Genomic DNA, 6,000 nt, shown 5'->3' on the forward strand with positions numbered 1-6,000 from the left:
TCTTTGGTATAGAGGAAATCAAAGATTCAAATTTCATCAACATAGGTAAATTAATCTTTTACCATAATTTTCTTTTTATCAAAGCTCTGTATTGATAATACGCAAATAAAGAATTTATACAGATATATCAAATTTCTCCCTCAATTGATTAAAAAAAGAAACTGTCCTTCAGAACAGTCCTGAACTATCTTTATACGCTGAGAATTCCATCTCTTTAAATGATTATTGAACATTGAAAAAGGAATAAGCTGATTATTATATAACGGGGTTTGAATTGATAATTTACCCTTCGATCCTAAAACCATATTTCTTTTAACCCATATCTTTAACAAATGTTTTAATACCAGCATGTTACATTCCCGCATTAAATTCATATTCCACTTAAATATAAACTGGTGTACCTCATCTTCAGAAATACAAGTCATTTCCACCTTCGCCCAACTCGGGGGGGTGGGGGGGGGGGGAGGGTTGGTCCACATCCATCAATCTACTAACAAATTTCAACTGAGCTGCTTCACAATAATTTTGAAAATGAGATAACTGAAGTCCACCTAATGCATATTTCCATGTAAGTTTGTGGAAGGCTACTCGTGCTAATTTTCCCTTCCATAAAAATTGCCGCAACACTCTATTCAAATCCTGAAGGGAAAAAACCCTTTGAGTGTAAACATAGTGTTGACTGAAATGGATTCAAGGAATAATATTCATTTTAATACAATTTACTTGGCCAATTAATGTTAACGGAAGATATTTCCATTTAATCAAATCCATTTTAATCCTTTTTAATAAAGGAACTTAGTTTAATTTATATAAAGATTGATAATCTGCATTTATTATTACTCCTAGATATTTAATTTTCTATCTGACCATTTAAATTTTATAATTTTATATTCTGAATAATCTCCTTCCCCGACTGGCAATATTTCAATCTTATCCCAATTTACCTTGTATCCAGATAATTCTCTAAATTTCAACAAAAAAATCTTGCAAATATTTCAAAGACTGTTCTGGTTCCGTCAAATACACCAGCATATCGTCTGCAAATAAATTAATCTTGTATTCATCATCCGCAATTCTCATCCCTTTAATCTTATCATTCTGTCATATTGTCTGAGCTAACGGTTCGATAGCCAATGCGAACAAGGCTTGTAATGATGGACAACCTTGCCAGATCGATCGCGTTAATTTAAATGGTAAAGAAGTTTGACCATTTGTCACCACCCTAGCAATTGGATTTGTATATAGAGCCTTAACCCAACCAATAAAATAAAGGCCAAAATTAAACTTTTCTAACACCTTAAATAAAAAAATTCCATTCAACCCTATCAAAAGCTTTTTCCGCATCCAGTGCTGTCTAGATACATTGACCAATGTTATCAATCTAAGGATATTGTCAGACGCATTTCTATTCTTAATAAAACCTGTTTGATCATGTGTATCAACTGAGGCAAATATGTAGCAAGTCTATTCGCTAAGACTTCACCACTATAATTTTTATAATCTACATTTAATAAAGAAATAGGCCTATGCGAAGATACTTTCAGCGGATCCCTATCTTTCTTCAGAATCACAATAATTATAGCACTCGAAGAAGATTCGGGTAACAACTGATCTCAGTTATTTGCTGCAATACATCTCCAAATACGGAGGTTAAATCTTCATAAAATACTTCGTAACATTCAGCTGAAAATCCGACATCCCCTGGCGACTTTTCAGAGTACATACATGACATCACATACCACACTGAGATTCCTTTTTCCTGCGGGCATGGCAGAATTGCCACTAACTGGTAGTGCAAAAATAAACTGTTCACAGTGTAAACAAATAAAAGAACTGTAAACTGGTAACAAATCTAAACAAATTGTACAATGCAGAGAGAACATAAAATGAGTCTGTAATTGAGTTTGTCATTGAGGATTCTGATGAAGGGGTGAGTCTTGTGGCACCTATACATCTTTCCTTATGGCAGTGGTGAGAACTGAGTGTGTGCTGGGTGGTGTGGGTCTTTGATGATTGCTAGGATGGCAGCGTTCCCTGTCGATGTGCTCAATAATGGGGAGGATTTTGCCTGTGATGTCCTGGGCTGTGTCCATTACCTTTTGGAGGGCATTATTCTCAGGGGTATTAGTGTTCCCATACCAGACTGTGATGCAGCTGGCCAGCACACTTTCATCTCTAGAAATTTGCCAGGGTTTCTGGTGTCATACCAAACCTCCACAAACCTCCTGAGGAAGTAAAGGCGCTGATCTGATTTCTGCATAATATCATTGGTGTGTTGGGTCCAGGAAAGATTCTCTGAGATGCTCCCAAGAACTTAAATTTTCTCACCCTCTTCACTTCTGGTTTCCCCCAATAATCACTGGAGGCTTTCCTGAAGTCAACAATCATCTAGTTTTGGTGAGATTGAGTGCAAGGTTATTGGTGCAGCATTCAGCCAAGATTTTAATTGCCATCCTGTATACTAACTCATCCCCTTCCTTTATAGAACCCACTACTGTGGTTTTTTCGACACATTTGTAGATGGTGTTCTTGTCAGAAGAAGGAGTCTAGTGGTTCTTTATCACCTTCTCTAGGGTAATTGTGGATGCACACTAAATGCTGACCTTTCCATTTATGGCTCCAAGACACAATGTGGACAAATCCCCTGGATGAATTGAGTAATCAATGGCAATGCCTGCTTCTGTAGCACATCTCAAAATTTGCCCTGCATTGTGAGGAGGCAATTCAGTCATACTGTTGGGATTAGAAAAAACTTGTTCAAATGGAAACCCCTCAGAAATTTAGCAATTTAAATGCAGCTTCAAAAAAAACAAACTAGAGTTCTTCCTGGCAGTTCATTCCCAATGTTTGCCCACTGTTTTCATTACCAATTGTGCCTTTTCAAAATAAAGTGAATGATGAAAAATGAGTACCTAGCTGAAGACATCAGAGGTGTTGTCCTTGGATCCAAGTTGCTTGGTTTTTTTTTTTCAAAAATGGTGGCTATTAAATAAAAACACTGTTAAGGTGAGGTAGCTGTTTTACGTGTTACTAACTATAAACATGTATAACTCCATGAAATCCTGAACCTCTTGTGCTTTTTTGGGTTGTGTTTTGAAGTTATGATTTCTAACAGTTTTGTATGTATTTAATTTTAGATCTGTTGAAAGCTGTGAATGGAATACTCCTGCATCAAAACAAAGTTTAAACTGGATCTTTGCTGGTCCACCAGTGAAATCTGTTCACACTCGAAGTACAGGATCCACATCAAATAAGCTGTGATTTGTACATGTATAGAACACTACTATTCCATTTGTTCTGGATTGCATTTTTTGTTTATACCTAAAAATGTGATCAGAGACTATATAAATATTAAATTGCTTTGTATTCCATGTTGATTCTGAACTTGAAATTGTACCATTTCTAATTAAAATTGTCAAGTGTTTCTGTTTTTGCAATAATTATATTGATTACTTGGCACTAATAAGTGTGGGCCATCATTTCTGGAATGCTAGGCTCTTTTTTTGAAATTTTTTTCAAGCAGAGAACAGATTTTTGGTACCTGAAGTTTAATATTTCTGGGAAATCGTGTAATTCTTACGGAGCTTTTTCTTCTACATTGGAAAAATGAGCAATAAATTATATGACCTGTGGTAATGCTTCATGCTTTAGTCTTCCAACTCTTTTTGTATAATATCTAGTTTTGGGTAGCACAGCTGTGGCAAGCAATACTTAACATTGTTTCGTTCCCTCATGCATTTGGTTGTAATACAAATATATATTTAATTTGGTTAAATTACATCAAAATCTTAATTTAATGGCTACATGGGTATATAGAGAGGTCCAGCCAGACACAATTCTTGCATTGTGCTCTGGGTGGGGGGAGGGTAAGAAAAAATTATCTGTCAAACAGCATAAACGTGAACTTGGTAGATAAAAAACCGCAAAGCATTGTGCTTAACTAAAACCTGGAGTTTCTCAAAAACAGCATTTGACAATGTAACAAGAATCTTGACCTAATATTCAGACTTATTTTGCACACAACTTGATCAAATATCATGTAAAAAGAAAAATTTGTTAAATGAAGTTTGATTCCATATAACTTGAATTAATGTTTTGAGTACGTGTACCTTGCTTCTGTAACCCTGCCCAGTTTCATACTGTGTTTCCACTGGATGCATTAAAGATCAGTGTTGAGCTGGTGTAGGAAGATAACCCTCAACTTCCCTCATGACCTAGCTAAATTTATAAACACTTTCATCAAAATTACACTGTTGAACGCTGTGCTGTCGTCTTGTCACAAGGCTAATTATTTCCAGCATCTTGACTCTCAGATGAAATCTGCCAAATGTGTCCAAATTGTCAGCTCTCTCGGCCTTTACCCAGGTGACACCCTCTCATTGGATTATTATGGTGCAATGAGTTGGGTAGTGAAGCAATAGGTCTCGCGGGTTAATGAAATTCAAGGATTGCAAAAAACTTAATTGGAAATGTAAAATTAAGCATGTCGAAATAGTTGCAAAATTGGTGTACTGGATGAAAAGGAATAGTTTTTTTCATTGAAAAATGCTTTAATTGGATGAACAATTTTTCTGGGAGCCTTTTAGCTGCTGGTGTTCTTTTCTGTTTTTTTTTGTGCTTTAAAAACTTGATTACTGATTGGTCAATTGTTTAGGTTTCTACTAATGCTGAGTGTTCATCTCATTTTCCCCAAATTAAGTCTCACTCAGGAGACTTTAGGGATAATGGGATTCATCACTTGAACATTTCCCATTATTGTATTGGGTGAATTTAGTTTTATTTTGAAATAACTGAAGGTATTATTGTATAACGGTGCTCTGTCTTGAATAAAGATTTATTGACCAGTCCCATTTTGTGCAAGCTTATTTATAGCACTGCATTTGGTCGTAATGCAAAAATTGTTGCTGAGATTTTATACGGATGAATAAGTGAATGGAATGGGCATCATGTCATTAAAGTTGGTGCCCACAGGGATAATTGCACCAAAATTCAATCAATTGGAGAAAAGTATTGCATTGTATCCATATTCGCTAGCCTTGCGTTAACAGTTCCAACCTTTAATATCTTAAGTAATGCTCATCACAGCTGTACTTAAATCTGTTGCATTCATCAGAGTTTAATGGATTGAACTTAAATGACCAAGCCTGGTACATTTAAAGTGAGAGACATTGGTGTATTAGAAAGTTTAAATGTAATTTTGTTGAAGGCAGCCTGTTTACTAAACCTGCCACCTTTATGCCTAATGTCATACCTCACTGTATAATGCACATTATAAAGCTGTTAAAATGTATTTTGGTTCATTAAAGATGGTCATTGTATTTTCATTAATGAAAAGGACAGATCAAACTATTCCCTTTGTGGTCTGGTTTGAGAGTTAAACTACTTAAAAGTATTGTTTTGACTGAGACCAAGACTCCGTGTTAGTAAAAGTTCATTGGGAACCTGATTTAAATGTTTTCAGTTGTACCGGAATAAAATGCAGAATATTGCCCTTTTGAGGGCAGGGTAGAAGCTAACAGAAAAGCATTTTCAATTGGAAATTAAAATTTAGTATGATTGATTTGAAGATCATGTTTGTATTTGCATAGTCTTACCTGAACTTCATGATACAATTGTGAACAAGACTAAGAATGAAGTTTGAGTCCATTTGTACGCTGCACGAATAAAGGGATGCTGTTAATGTATGTGCCCTTTACCCAGGAGCAGAAGTAGGAAGTTTCAGACAACTTTAATTTGGATAATGGATCATTGTTGATCTTTTGAATTGTGGAATAAGGCTGTACATAGCCATCATTTTTAAATTAAAAAAAAAATGTAAATATGGAAATTTAACCTTTTGGTGCAATTAGGCTGCAAAGTTTGCTATTCGTGTGCATTTTTATCAGGGTGAAGGGGATTAATACTTTGGGAATGCAGGGCAGGTTTTGAAGTGAGTGAGAACATTGGCTAGGATATAGTTGTGAATTAGTGTGTTTTTTTTTGTGTGACAGTCTGGTTGAA

The 6,000-nt window shown here is 35.4% G+C and overlaps 1 protein-coding gene across 2 annotated transcripts in view; it reads left to right on the forward strand.

Annotated features, from left to right (window-relative positions):
- The window catches only part of znf217 (zinc finger protein 217), a 64,594-nt gene extending 59,747 nt beyond the window's left edge, over positions 1-4,847 (forward strand). For both annotated transcript variants that reach the window (XM_069884601.1, XM_069884603.1), the window contains exon 6: positions 3,138-4,847. The gene's annotated coding sequence lies outside the window, so the exon portion shown is untranslated. The remainder of the gene's footprint in view (positions 1-3,137) is intronic.
- Positions 4,848-6,000: the final 1,153 nt, after the last annotated feature.

The sequence above is a fragment of the Narcine bancroftii genome, chromosome 6 (assembly GCF_036971445.1).
Source record: "Narcine bancroftii isolate sNarBan1 chromosome 6, sNarBan1.hap1, whole genome shotgun sequence".
NCBI classification, from domain to species: Eukaryota; Metazoa; Chordata; class Chondrichthyes; order Torpediniformes; family Narcinidae; genus Narcine; species Narcine bancroftii.